This window comes from Myodes glareolus, chromosome 2 (genome assembly GCF_982192425.1).
Source record: "Myodes glareolus chromosome 2, mMyoGla1.1, whole genome shotgun sequence".
In the NCBI taxonomy this organism is placed as follows: Eukaryota; Metazoa; Chordata; class Mammalia; order Rodentia; family Cricetidae; genus Myodes; species Myodes glareolus.
In genome coordinates, this window is record NC_142027.1 from 115,984,942 (window position 1) to 115,999,991 (window position 15,050).

Below are 15,050 nucleotides of genomic sequence, written 5' to 3' on the forward strand. Positions count from 1 at the left end.
AAAACCCAAACAAGCAGGCCCCCCTCATATTACACCCTAGAATTTTGCAAACTCTCATGGTGTCCAGTGTGGTGGTCTGAGTGAGAACAGCCCCCACAGGCTCATGTATTCACACATTGGAACTGCTTGAGGTCTTGCTAGAGGAGGCGCGTCAATGTGGAATGGGCTCTGAGTTTCAAAAGCCCACACCAGGCCCAGACCCTCGCTCTCTGCCTATACTCTGCAGGTGAGAGGTAAGCTCTCACTACTGCCTGGCACCATGCCAGTCTGCAGTCATGCCCCCTGCCATGACGGTCACAGACTCACCCTCTGAAACTCTAAACAAGACCCGATTAAATTCTTTCTTCCAGAAGCCCCCGGTCATGGAGTCTCTTCACGGCAGCCCCCTTTTACCCCTGATACTGCACATCTTCTCTCGCTTCACTGGCTGATTCTGCAGTCTTCTAGGCTTTTTGTACAGGGCCAGCTTTGGCTTTTATAATCATCTCTATTCTGGGGATGTTCTTCTGTCTCATTAACCTCTTTATTCCCTCCCAAGTGCTTACTCTGGAGGTAATTTGCAGTCATTTCTAACTTCTTAATATGTATTGATCTTTAGTCTTTCTTCACTAAAATAGGGACTCTGTCTCTGCAAAAACATTTGTTTCTTGTCATGGGGAAGAAAGCTCTAGACTGCTAACCCAGAGAGATGGCTCAGAAGATAAGAGCACTGCCTGCTCTTCCAGAGCCACCAGCTTTGACTTCCAGCACCCACATGACAGACAGCTCCCAAACATCTGAAACTCCAGTTCCGGAGGATCTGATACCCTTTTCTGGCCTCCAGGGGCACCAGGTAATAGTGCATAGACACACACTCAGGAAAAACACCCACATACATAAAAAATAATAAAATAATTTATCTGCATTCTGTTTCCAGTCCCAAATAGGCTTGGCCTCCCCCTCCGTATCCCAAAGGCGGAACAGAACAGTGGCAACAGAAGACCCTCACCAGAAACAGAGCAGGAAGCAACTTCAAAATAGATTTTTATTTATTTATTTTGAGGCGGCATCTCATGTTCCCTGCATTGGTTAATGCCAACTTGACAGAATCTGGAATCATATGGGAGGTGGGCCTCTGAGCATGCATTTGAGGAATTGTCTTAATTACATTAACTGATGTGGGAGACGACCCTAACTGTGAGGAGGACCATTCCCTGGCTGGGATCCTGACCTGCAGCGTAGAGAGGATGCTAGCAGCAGCACGTATGCATTGCTCTGGCCCTGATTCTAGAAGCCATGTGGCCAGCTGCACCAAGCTCTCGCTTCCTTGATTTCCCTGTCCCCTGCTGCACTGTGCCTTCAACTGTGAGCCACAATAGGCCCTTTTCTCTGTCACTTTTGTTGGGTAAAGAAAAGCACTTACCACATTATCCTGGCAACTTGCATTCTATCTACAGAACCCATATAAGAAGCCAGATGTGGAGGTTCACATCTGTAATCACAGCAATCTTATTGAGAGATGGGAGACAGAGACAGAAGGATCAGCTGGGACTCAGGGATCAGCTATCCTGGCGTATGCTGCCCACCAGCAGAAATAAGACAGACACTTCCCAACAAGGTGAAGAGAACCCACTCCAGAAAGTTGCTCTGACTTACCACATGCACCATGGCATGCATACATATGCATACACACACACACACACACACACACACACACACACACACATACACACACACACGTACATCCCCAACAAAATAAATAAATGTATGTAAATAACAGCATAGACACGGGGGGGGGGGGGGGGACTCAAAAGGGTGAGAAGGAGAGGAAACTGTCAGAAAATACAGCGCAGCAACATTGTCAGGAGTCAGCCACAGGGAAGCTGACGGCACTTGTGCCAGCCCGACAACCTGAGTTCAATTCCCCCAGACCACACGGTGGAAGAGGAGAACCAGTCCCTCACACAAAGTGTCATCTGCAGCCCCTGAGAGAGAGAGCAAATGTACAGCTTTTTAAAACTGAGTAACATTTAAAAAAATAACTGGAGAGAGTAACAGGAAAATCTGCTGTTGTGGACGGAACAAATGAGGAGAAAACAACATGGAGACCAGGGGACAGAGAGGGGACAGCAGAGCATCATGGGATGATTACTATCGGTTTACTGGAGGACTTGAGAACCAGCTTACTAAAACGAGTCAAGGGAAGAGAAGACGAGAACAGAGCCAACAGCAGCGTCCTACCCTTCAGAGCATGGGGAGCACCTTGTGCGTAAGAGGTCGCCGCAATGCTCTTAGCAAAGACAAAGTTGAGAGAAGAAATCTACAGTTCAGTTCATTTGCACAGCCCTAATTAAACCCAGATGGGTCCAAAAAAAAAAAAAGCATGAAAGTTGACGGGGAGCCCACATGGACGTGAACAGAACTGCTGGGAAGGAGGGCTTCAGCGGGAGTGGGAGGGAACTAAGAGACGAGTAGGGGAATATGATCAAACTACACTATATACATGTATGAAATTGGGAAGGAATACATTTTTAAATGATTTCTAATGGGGCTGGAGAGAAGGCTCTGCTGTTGAGAGCGCTGGCTGCTCTTCCAGAGGACGTGAGTTTGATTCCAGTGACCACATGGCAGCTCACAGTTGTAAACTCATTCTAGGGCACCCAAAGCTCTCTTCCGGTCTCCTTGGGCACGAGGTGCATGTATGGTGCACACACTTATATGCAGGCAAAAGACTCATATGCATTTAAAAAAAGGAATAAAATAATTTAAAAAATATAATTTTAAAATTAAAAAAAAAAGTTAAGGAAGGAAATTAGGGTTAGAGAGAGACTTAGAGATTGCCTGCTGTTCTTAAGGAGGACCTGCTTCAGGTCCCGCTGAACCATTCATGGGCACCTGTACCTGCAGCCCTCGGGAAGACTCCCTCTTCTGGCCACCAAGGGCAACAACATAACACAGAGAGACATAACACATAAATAAAGATAAAATAAATCTTTTCAAAAAAGAAAAAGAAAATTATAGTTCAGCATCTCTGGGGAACAGAAACAGCTTTTAAATATTAATACGCAGAATAGCCCAATAACTCAAAATAGATGCACAGTGACTGAGGCTTATTTCAGAAATGGAATGTGGCTTGGTATTTGAAAAATCAGTGCTATTCACCATATTAGCAGAAGAAAAGAACAGAATCTACTCAACAGAATGAGAATGAGCATGTGAACTCAACAGTTACTCATAATTTAAAAAATCATAAGGCTCTGGGAACAAAAGGAGCTGTCTCCAGAGTAATGACAAGTATTTGAAAAGTCGACAGGAAAACTCATCGGTGAGACACCAAATGCTCCTCCGGAATCCAGAGAATACGATGGGGAGGCAGTGTGAGGACTCTCCTAGAACCTGCATCACACAGCAAAACTGATGCTACACAGCAACAAAAGGGTACCCCAGGCTGGCAAGGAGGCTTAGTAGGAAGAAGTGCTTGCCACCGAGCCTCACAACCTGAGTCTGATGCCTGGGACCCACATGATGAAGGGGAGAACCCATGCCTGCAAGCCGTCCACCTCCACATGTGTGATGTAGCCCATAAACTATGGTATGCATGTACCAGCACACACACATACATACGCACACAGAGATCTTTTAAACATTCCATATAACTTGAAAAACAAAGAATTAATCATTTTAGAAGTATTTGTAATACAAAGTATGTATCCAAAAATCTAATTCCTGGATATGTATAATAATTTTTGAAACTGAAAGAATCAATAAATCCTGGCCCACAGGCTGAATGTGGTCTTCCACTTGTTCTCCTTTGGCCTTGACCTAAAAATGGATTTTATGTCTGAACAATTACAGTCTCATAACTGAGAACAGAAACCGTGAAGTCCAATTAAGCAAAGCACACCACACCTCAACAGATGTCAAGGCACGGGCCCTTCAGCAGAAGCAACTAGACACTGTGTTCAGTCTTCATTGCTGTGGTCTGGACCTCTCAGGTGTGAGTTTATAAAGCTCTGACTTCACCCTTCTTACAGCATCCCCTGCACACAATCCCTGCACTGATTCGATGCTCTCTTTTGACCTCCATGGGTACCAAGCAGGCATGTGGGGAACAGACATGCAGAGACAAAACACTCATGCACATAAAATAAAACAAATAGATCTCGGAGTACGGCCTTGAGTTTCTGCAGCCCCAGGGCTGAAGTCCAGAAATGGAACAGCCGGTGTGCACAGGAGGCCACCAGACCACCACCAACAAAAAAATAAAACAAGTTTTCACACTGAAAAACAGAACTGTACTGCCCTCTCTCTCAAGAATCTAATTCCTGCACATCTACAATGATTTTTGAAAATTAAAAATCCAATGCACAGAAATGCAAAAGTCGACTCTGACCAGTAACACAGCAGCTGACAAGACGAGTGGGAGCCCGGGTAGGACGCGACTTCCATACACAACCTGCTGCTAGAGCGCAGTCACACGTGGCTGAGAAATGAGCTGCTGCAGGGGGGTGGCTCAAATTAGAATCCCCCAGGGAGGGGCTGGGGTGTGGCTCAGTGGTGGGCTCCTCCCGTGGCCTGGAAAGCATAGGCCCTAGGTTCTTTCTATGGCACCACAAAATAGACAGACATAATTCCCTACTACAGGTGAAGGAACACACAACAAGTACACACCATTCCTACAGCCAGTGTTAACAAGCATGTATGCATACCCAGAGACAGGTATCAGAATACTGTGACAGCTATTCGCAATAGCAAAAATCATCAGGACCGTGAATATTTGTCAATAACAGAATGGGTAGACTATGGCATATTCAGACACTGAGATATGGAAACGAAAATATAGTTCCACACATCCAATAGATACACATAAAGGAAAAGTGTAGGAATAGTCCCGAAACAAAGTGAACTGTCCTGGTTCCATTTTCAAAAAGTTCAAAATGAGGGAAAGCTCCTGGTGTTGGTTGATTTCTGTCAACTTGACACAAAACTAGACACGCCTGGCTAGCTCTTAGCTGAGGAAACGCCTCCACATTAACACTGGCCTGCAGGCAACTCTTGTAAGGCACAATGCTAAATGGTTGATCTGAGGGGCCAAACTCGCACTGCATGGTATAGGAAAGCGGGTGAACAAGCCATGAGGAACGAGCCAGTCTGCAGTGATCCCCCATGGCTTCTGCCCTCGTTGCTGCAGTGGTTTTCCACAGTGGTGACCGCTAACGGAAGTGTAAATTCAACAGAGTGAATTATCAAATTGGCACAGGTTGTTTCTTTTAAATAGCAGTACTCAATGCTTCCTAGACAGGAATATCATTCTCTGATGGTGGGACTGTGATTCCACGCACATTTTGGAAGTAACGTGGAAATGTGATTAAGGAATTTAGAAAGTATGAAACTCTGTTGACCTAGAAATTGCACTTCTAAAAATTTAGGTTATGGGAATGATAAAGCTTACAGCCAAATACCGAGGCGCAAGACTATTCAGTCAAGTCTCTCTATCATGCGGAGATACGGAGCCACAAGATGTTCAATGCCAAGCAACAGTCCACATATCTATAGTGTGGCCATTCAGTCAGCACCTTCGGTGGCATTTCAGATGCAATCTGTGAACTCTAGAACTGCTGAGGAAGATATTCCTGATGAGAGCAAGGCTCGGCATAGACAGGTGGGCTAGCTGCTTGTCCTATGGCTGTGATAAAAACACCCTGACAAAGGCAGTTTTAGGGAGGAAGGGTGCCTTGGCTCACAGTTCACAGGTGCAGTCCACAGCGGTGGGGAAATCAAGGCAGTAGGGCAGAGGCAGCCAGTCATAGTGCACCCACAGTCAAAAGGAGAGCAATGCACGCTCACATACTCACACTCAGCTAACTTACTCCTTTATATGCATTCCAAACCAAGCCCAGTGATGGCGCATCCCTCCTGTAGAGTGGGGTGCCCACCTCAGTTAACCTAGTAAAGAGAACGCCCCCTGCACCCCAGGCTTGTCTCCTCAGTCCTGTCAAATCAACATTCAATATTAGCCATCATAGCAGGATTCTCAAAAAGAGAGGGTGAGCAAAGGCTGAGTGAGATTGTTTTCTTAGACCCTCATTCCCACCAAAGCCTTGGAAAAATCTGTTCTAGAAGAATGCTAATGCCAGGCAGAGATTTTCATGTTGGATTTGTAAGAAGCCGTAGTAACAGGTGGGTGTGGAAAGAGACACCTGCAATCCTAGCACTCACGACTGAAGATCGCTGCCACCAGGTGGAAGAGTGGGTCCTGGTGCAAAGAGTACTATAAAGAGGTCAGAGACCAGTGTCATCAAAATCAGTAAGTGGATGCTCACGGTGCGGCCCTGCCCAGATGCCACGGCATTTCCCATGACTTACATCCGCACACTGACTTGTATGTCTGAAGATATGGACAGAGAAGCAAAGCCCCTGGCAGTATTTTCAGAGACACAGGCCATCCATCATTCCTGCGGTAAACTCACATGAACAGAAGTGGCTGAACCCAAGGCACATGGAACACAGGGTATGGGATAAACACTAAGCGCAAGCATCATCGGTCTCCCCAAACCACCACAACAGGGACAGTTTGACAAGAATGCTGAGTGACTGGTAACCACACGTCCTCAGATCAAGCTGATAAACTCAATAGCAGACTAACTTTCCAGAAATGCTGCGTAAGCCAACCCAAGTCTGCGTTCCAAATAGTAAGAAAATAACCTCCCCTTTTCGGGACTTGGTTGTTTAAACGCAAGACTTTGGAGGTCAGAAATGTTTAGATTCTTTAATAAAACCAAAAAGACTGATTACAGGTGACCTGGCCCTTAACTGACGCTGATCAAGTTCCCTCTCTGGAACACGATTAGTGACATGTGCCTGTGGGGACAGAACCCACGTCTGTTGTTCTAAAGTAAAGTCAGAAATGACAGCCACGTCGGACCTGCCAGAAGGCAGGGTCAGGGAGATGAGTTGACAGTTAAACACACTTGTACAAGTCTTCCATCCCCGAGACCTGGAGGGGAAAGCAAAGAACCAACTCTACAAGGTGTCCTGTGGCACTCAAACACACAAACACACACACATACCACACCACACCGACAGACTAATGTTTTTTGATGGCTCAGCAATTAAAAAAAATGTACTGCTCCTTCAGAGGACCCAAATTCAACTCCCAGTGTCCACATCAGGTAGCTCACAACCATTTGCAGTTCTAGCTCCAGGGAATCTAAAGTCTCCTTCTGGCCTCTGCAGGCATTACACACACACACACACACATACACATACACACACATACACACACACACACACACCCCACACGAGTACATACACAGAACCTATCAGGCCAGGGCTGCAGCTCAGGAGACACACGGAGGGAGCAGTATGCTTGCCCGGCATGCACAAAGCCCCTGGCTTCCATCCCCAGCACCGCACACACTCCAGGGATTGTTCTTTATGCGAAACTGAACATGTCTGACTGGTCCCTGGTGTATGCTGGATTTAGGAACAGAACAGTAGCTGGATATGAATGGTATTTATTCTAACCCAATACCTCAAGGACCAATTGAGTAATTCTTCTATTCCTCTGAAGGCAAAGGAGTCTTTCCCACACATAGGGCCTTCTTGCAGGTCCTCATCAGAGGTATAAGTTATCTTTAAATCGTCATAAATCAAACAGACCCCAAATGGTCTCTAGCATCTTTATTCCCCCGAAAGTGCTAAGAAAGATTTTTCAGATGTCAGTTTGAGAAAGTGCTTCCTTCCTCCTGGCTTCACTAGTCAAAGACATTAGCTCCTGATCATTCTTTCTAATTCCCCTTTCCCCTTAAACTCTGCTTTTAATAAATCAAACATGATGATTCTCATAAAAGATTTCATTTCTAATCTCCAAAATGGGGATGGCTAGGCTCGAAGTTTAAGCCAGACTAGAGATGAGCAGCCGTGAAGGCTCCCACTGGCAAAGGAACTCAAGTTATGAAGAGAGCTCGGCAGCATGGGGCAGAGGCCCTCCACTCAAGTCAGCAGACAGCCTCAGGGGGAGAAGGGACTTGCAGGCAAGCCTCAAGGTTTGAGTTCAATCCTCAGAACCCTCCACATGGTGGAAGGAGAGAGCCAACTCCCAAAAGATGTCCTCTAACCTCCAAACAAGTGAGTGTACACACACACACACACACACACACACACACACACAGAGTAAATAAATGTAAAAAAAATTTTTTCAATGGCCACTTTAGTGGTGAAGGGCCAAAACCTTGTTACCAGCATTGCTGAGACTATGAAAAGCCCTAGAGGTGCAGCCCACGCCCCTTATCCCAGGATAATTCCCTCCCTGATGCCCAGGCACACCAGAGACTTTCACAGTGCAGACCTCCAAATGCACGAGCTTTCCTGTGTCAACCATACACAGTCAGTACCTTCTCTACCGACACCCCCACACTGGGGCATTAACTTTTTCACCTTGAAGGATAATAGTAAAATGAGAGATCATGGTTCCCTTTCTTCAGCTACACAGACTGGTTCCCTCTGTAGAGGGGCATGCCTTTCTTTTTCCTTACCTGTTTACTTCCCAGGTATCTCCTGGGCTGATCTGAATCAAGCAGCATCACTGCTTGGGGTCCGATTCTAGTTTTCACTCTTCGGTATGATAAATACTCTGACCAAAAGCAACTTAGAGTAGGAAAGATTTTTTGTTTGTTTGTTTTTGTTGTTTGTTTGTTCAGTTTTTTGAGACAGGTTCTCTGTGTGTTTGTGGTTTTTTATTTTTGTTTTTCTTGATGACGGAGGTTGAGCTCAGGGCTTCACACATGCTAAGCACACACTCTGCCACTGGGCTACTTCCCTAGCCCCATTCCTTGTTAGAGGTGTGTGCAGCTCTGCATACCTGTTCATAAACAAATGCTAATGTCCCAATCACACAACACTTCAACTGTCACTTTGTCCAACGAGTAATTATTGGTTGCTTAATATCTGGTAAGGTTAATCCTAGCCACAGGGCAATAATACACAAGGCAGTGGGGGCCCCTGCTCTCTTCAAGATAGAAGGAGAGAGGCATTTGTAGGGAATTTACTGCCCAGCATGGCTTCTTACTGGCAAGACCAAGAAAAATACCAGCAAACGAAGCTCAGGCCTGGGATTTCAGAAACTCAGCTTATTTTTTTTTCTTATTATGTGTGTGTGTGTGTGTGTGTGTGTGTGTGTTTTGTTTTTGTGTGAATGTATGCCATTCTGAGTGCAGGTGTCTGAGGAGGCCAGAAGCGGTAGGGACTTGTTCAAATGAGGGCGGTGCCCACGAAGGCACTGCCAGAAGAGAGCGCAGAATTGCTTGGAGCTATGAGCTACCTGATGTAGGTGCCGAGCTGGGACCTATTGGGGTCCTCTGGAAGAGCAGCAAGTGATCAACTAAGTGCTCAACCATCTCTCCAACTTACACTGCATTTATATTTTTGGTGTTTGTTTGTTTTGAGACAGTTCTCTCAGCGGCCTGGAGTTCTCCAAGTAAGCGAGACTGGCTGGCCACTGAGCCCAGGGATCCACCGATATCTGTTGCCCCAGTGCTGGGATTCCAAGAACATGCCACTATGCCTAGCTTTTTTGTGGTGCTGGGATCTGAACTCAGGCCCTCACACTTGCTCTAAAGGCACTTTACCGACCCACTGGCCGCTCTTCTTCCCGACCTCCCTGGGCTCTTTGCCCCTTGCTCTTTGGGCTGTTTGTGCACTGATTCCCTGGTGGTAGACGGCAAACCACCTTCAATCCCAAGCATGCTTCCTCCTCCTAAGCAGTCTGCTTTGAGTTACTCAGTTTTATGCAGTTTTATGTAACAAGCCATCCAGAAAAAAAGAGCACATTTTCCATGCTTCCTTGAGCAGAGTGTGGCAAGAACTGAGTCAGGCAAACAAGATACCAATGAAAGAGTTATATAAATCACCAGGGGATGCGAAGATGGCTCAGCAGTTAAAAGTGTACACTGCTTTTGGAGAAGATGTAAGTTCAGTTCCCAGTACCCACGTCAGGCAGCTCACAACCTTTCTGGTCTCTACAGACTCACATCACATACCAGTATATAGAGACACACAGACACACAGACACACACACACACCCCAGTATATACACACACACACACACACACATATACATACACACACATACATAATTAAAAAGAATAAAAATCAATCTTTAAAATTTGTTGAATGTTGTATGCCAAGGGAGAAAAGAAGGAAGCGGAGACTGCATACGAAGCCCTTGCTCACCTACCCCAGGCCTCGATCTCACAAATCTCAGTCTCTGTGGAATCTGCACTGTGCAGCTGAGTTGGACCCAAACGCCACCCTCCCCTTAGGCTTGAACCTGGCTTTCACTATTTCACAAGTATCTTTGCAACGTGTGTGTGTGTGCTTGATTTTTTGTTTGTTTGTTTTTGTTTTTCAAGACAAGGTTTCTTTGTGTAACTCTGGCTGTCCTGGAACTCACTTTGTTGACCAGGCTGGTCTCAAACTCAGAGATCCACCTGCTTCTGCCTCCCGAGTGCTGGGATTAAAGGCGTGCGCTAAAAATATCTATAATAGTAGCTTCGGAACCTTTAGACTTATCCATGGTTAAGAGTTCTTGATGTTTTTCCAGAGACCCAGAGTTTGGTTCCCAGCACACACATAGGGCAGCTCTCAACTGCTGGCAACTCCTGCTCCAGGGAACCCAAAGCCCTCTTCTGGCCTCCTCAGACACCTGCACTCAGAATGGCATACATTCACACAAAACCAAAACACACACACACACACACACAAATAATAAGAAAAAAAATTAAGCTGAGTTTCTGAAATCCCAGGCCTGAGCTTCGTTTGCTGGTATTCTTCTTGGTCTTGCCAGTAAGAAGCCATGCTGGGCAGTAACTTCCCTACAAACGCCTCTCTCCTTCTATCTTGAAGAGAGCAGGGGCCCCCACTGCCTTGTGTATTATTGCCCTGTGGCTAGGATTAACCTTACCAGATATTAAGCAACCAATAATTACTCATTGGACAAAGTGACAGTTGAAGTGTTGTGTGATTGGGACATTAGCATTTGTTTATGGACAGGTATGCAGAGCTGCACACACCTCTAACAAGGAATGGGGCTAGGAAAGTAGCCCAGTGGCAGAGTGTATGCTTAGCATGTGTGAAGCCCTGAGCTCAACCTCCGTCATCAAGAAAAACAAAAATAAAAAACCACAAACACACAGAGAACCTGTCTCAAAAAACTGAACAAACAAACAACAAAAACAAACAAAAAATACAAGGGAAAAGAAGATCTATAAGTGTAAGAAGAAGGCAATCCATTTTTGCCAAAAACTACTATGACATGATTCTAGCTTAAGAAAAACAATTTGGTTAAAAAGAGTTACACACACACACACACACACACACACACACACTATGATTATAATATATATACCCAAAACCCAAGCTTATGTGAGGGTCAGTATGTGGCAAGTTCAAAGCCAGCCTTAACTACGAGACCCTGAGAATCAATTGGAAAAATTAAAATGGGTTATATATCAATTAAAATACTCTGAAGAACTTCTTAAAACTAAGAGATAAGATCACTATCCATGAAATAACAATTGCATAGATCTACACAACAACATGTAAACAACACTTCCAGGCCTAACGTCAAAAATAAAGGTTGGGGGCTCGAGAGATGGCTCAGAGGTTAAGAGCATTGCCTGCTCTTTCAAAGGTCCCGAGTTCAATTCCCAGCAACCACATGGTGGTTCACAACCATCTGTAATGGGGTCTGGTGCCCACTTCTGGCCTGCAGGCATACACACAGACAGAATATCATAGACATAATAAATAAATAAATATTAAAAAAATAAAAAAATAAAGGTCAGCTGGGTGGTGGTGGTACACACCTTTAATTCCAGCACTCGGGAGGTAGAGACAGGTGGATCTCTGTGAATTCGAGGCCAGCCTGGTCTACAAGAACTGGTTCCAAGACAGGTTCCAAAGCTACAGAGAAACCCTATCTCAAAAAGACAAATAAAAGTATGAAGATGGTGTAGGAGTTTCTTCTGTTTGTGTGTTGCTTTCATAGGATAATGAATAAAGAAACTGCCTTGGCCTAGTTAATAGGGTGGAACTTAGGTAGGCGGAGAAGACAGAATTGGATGCTGGGAAGGAGAGCAGAGTCAGAGAGCCGCCATGGAGATGCCAGGTCAGACATGTTGAATCTTTCCCGGTAAGCCACAACCTTGTGGTGAACACAGATGTAATAGAAATGGGTTAAATCAAGATGTGAGAGTTAGCCAATAAGAGGCTAGAGCTAATGGGCCAGGCAGTGTTTAAATGAATACAGTTTCTGTGTGATTATTTCAGGTGTAAGCTAGCGGGGCGGCCCATGCTCCAAACAACATGAAAAGATGGTGCAGCAGTTAAGAGCGCTGGCTACTCTTCCTGAGGACCCAGGTTCAATTCCCAGCACCCACATAGCAGCTCACAACTGTCTGTAAATCCAGTTCCAGGGAAATCTGACACCTTCACACCAATGCACATAAAGTTTAATAAATTTTTAAAAATAAATAAAATAAAATAAAATAAAGGTCAGTAGCAGCTGCTGGGCATAGGGCCTTTGTGTCAGCACTAACCAGGAAGTCCCTGTCTTGGTGACATCTGGTAATATGGCCACTCCAGATTCAACTGACTTCAGTGGTCCATCGACTGTATCTACAATGCATACAGTTTGCAGAAAAGAAACATAAATTTTGCCCCTACAAACATCCATTTAAAACACTGTGTTGAAAGATCTGTATGCAAAGTCAAACTTGGATATTAAATTTCTGTTCTGCTGGAAAACCAACAACCTCCAGGCAGATCTGCAGGGAGCTGCCTGGATTTGGGAGGCATTTGGAAGATATATGGATGCTAATATTCTTTATACGGTATGTGAGCCAAAAGTCAAAGAAAGTACATATAAAACTCTATTACCTTGTGGACAGACAGAGCTTGAAGACTATTTGTCATTTTTAGACAGTAGCCACTGCTGCTCAAGCCCCAATCTTCTCAGAGCTGACCTCAATACACAACTAGCTGGGAGAAAAAGACAGTTTACTGAACCAAAAAAATAAGTATTGTTTCCTGAAAGTCACCCTCTGTTCTGTGTATTTATAGTCAGCTAGCTCATCAAGATGTAGAAATTTCTGGAATCAATTTTCTAGTGCTACAAAACAACCATCATCATTTCAGCAAACTTCCAAAGATAAGGAACAATTACAAAATATGGTTATTTTATATTGGGGACTTCAGTAGGGAGGTGGCTTTGTTTTGAGATACAGTCTCCAGAAATAGCCCGGGGGGGGGGGGGGGGTTGCAGAAATGTGAATGGGGAAGGTGACCTCAAAATTGACGAGGAGAGAAAGAGAGAGAGAGAGAGAGAGAGAGAGAGAGAGAGAAAGAAAGAGAGAGAATGTACACACAGAGAAAAGCTAGGCAGGACACAGTCCCTAGAACACAAGCCCTGTGACCTAGTCCCTCCTACTCGCCGCCACCACCAATGTCATCACACAGGACGCATCTTTCCATTAGGTCAGAGCCCTCGGGACCCAGCTGTCCCTGGATCTGTCCTCACTGACCCAGTCAGAGGTTATATTTTATTCTCTACCGTTTTCTCCTGGCAGTCTCTCAATCCAACCAAACTGCCAATCAGGACTACCCATCAGATAGCTGAAGACATGGGCTCAGAAGCTAAGAGCACTTGCAGAGGACCTCAGCTCAGGTCTCAGCACCATGTCAAGCAGCTCACAACTGCCTGCAGTTCCAGTTCCAGAAGATCTGATGTCCTCTTCTGGTCTCTACAGTCAACCCCACATGTGTGGCATCAGACACACACACACAAAAAAAAACAATAAAAATATCTTTAAAGTGAAAGTTACAGCCGGGCAGTGGTGATGCACGCCTTTAATCCCAGTACTCAGGAGGCAGAGGCAGGCAGACATTTGAGTAGCAGACCAGCCTGGTCTATAAAGCAAATTCCTGGATAGTGAGGGCTACACAGAGAAACTTTGTCTCAAAAAAGGAAAAAATAAAGATCACATCACATTTCTTTACTCCCTTCTCTGTAGCTCTCTTTATTAGCCCTCAGTTTCAACACTCAGCCCATAACATTTTCATAGTCAGAGATGAGCAGGGCAGCTATTAAACGTTCGTCTATGTGAATTGTGGGCCACGTGCAAAGACTGGTTAAACAGTAGGCACAGGGTTGGAAAGATGCCTAAAGTCTATAAAATGTTTGCTGTACAAGCAGGAAGACCTGAGCTTGACCCCCAAAACACACAAAAGAACTAGATATGGTGATATGTGCCCGGAACCCTAATGCTACAGAAACTCTCTGATCACTGTAGGGTCTCAGGTCAATAAAAGACTGTCTCAAAATAACCTGGGGAGCAACCTCTGAGGCTGCCCTCTGCCTGCATACAGACACATATACGTGAACACACGCAAACACAAGTCTTAACGAGTATGTGATATAACTCCAGGACACCAGGACCGCCGTCAAGCCATCCCAGCACCTGGAGTTTCCCAAGCTAATGTTTGCTTTGGGGTTTGGGGGTTTTATTTTTTGTTTTGTTTTGAGGGGAACAGGGTCTCACTATGTGTCCCTGGCTGGCCTTGAATTCACAGAGAGCTAAATACCTGGGGCATAAAATTCAGTGACAAAGGACTTGCCTAACACATAAATGGTCTCGGCTTCCATTCACAGCACAATCAGAAGGGAAAAAGAGTACACACAGGATCAACTATTTCCAAGAAGACATTAAAACTTTTTTAAAGATTTGACACTCACTTACTTAGGAGCTCACATACTCAATACCAAAAATGTCTGGAAATCAGCTTTATACTTAAACAAAGGTCATCTGCTGACCTCCCAAGTAGGCATGCTGAATGCTGCTACCCAGCACACCGCACTATGGACCTTGTGGAGATCTTATTCTTTTTAAATGCATGACAGAAAGAAGACATCAAATGGACATAAAGTCAACACACTACAGAGAAACCTGGTAAGAGTAATCATGTGGGAAATGCCCCTTATGTCTCAAAACATCTGAAGATTTTCTGAGCCA

The 15,050-nt window shown here is 45.0% G+C and overlaps 1 protein-coding gene across 2 annotated transcripts in view; it reads right to left on the reverse strand.

Annotated features, from left to right (window-relative positions):
• LOC125400071 (S-adenosyl-L-methionine-dependent tRNA 4-demethylwyosine synthase TYW1) overlaps nt 1-15,050 on the reverse strand; it is a 74,457-nt gene that overhangs the window by 25,811 nt on the left and 33,596 nt on the right. The window lies entirely within an intron of this gene.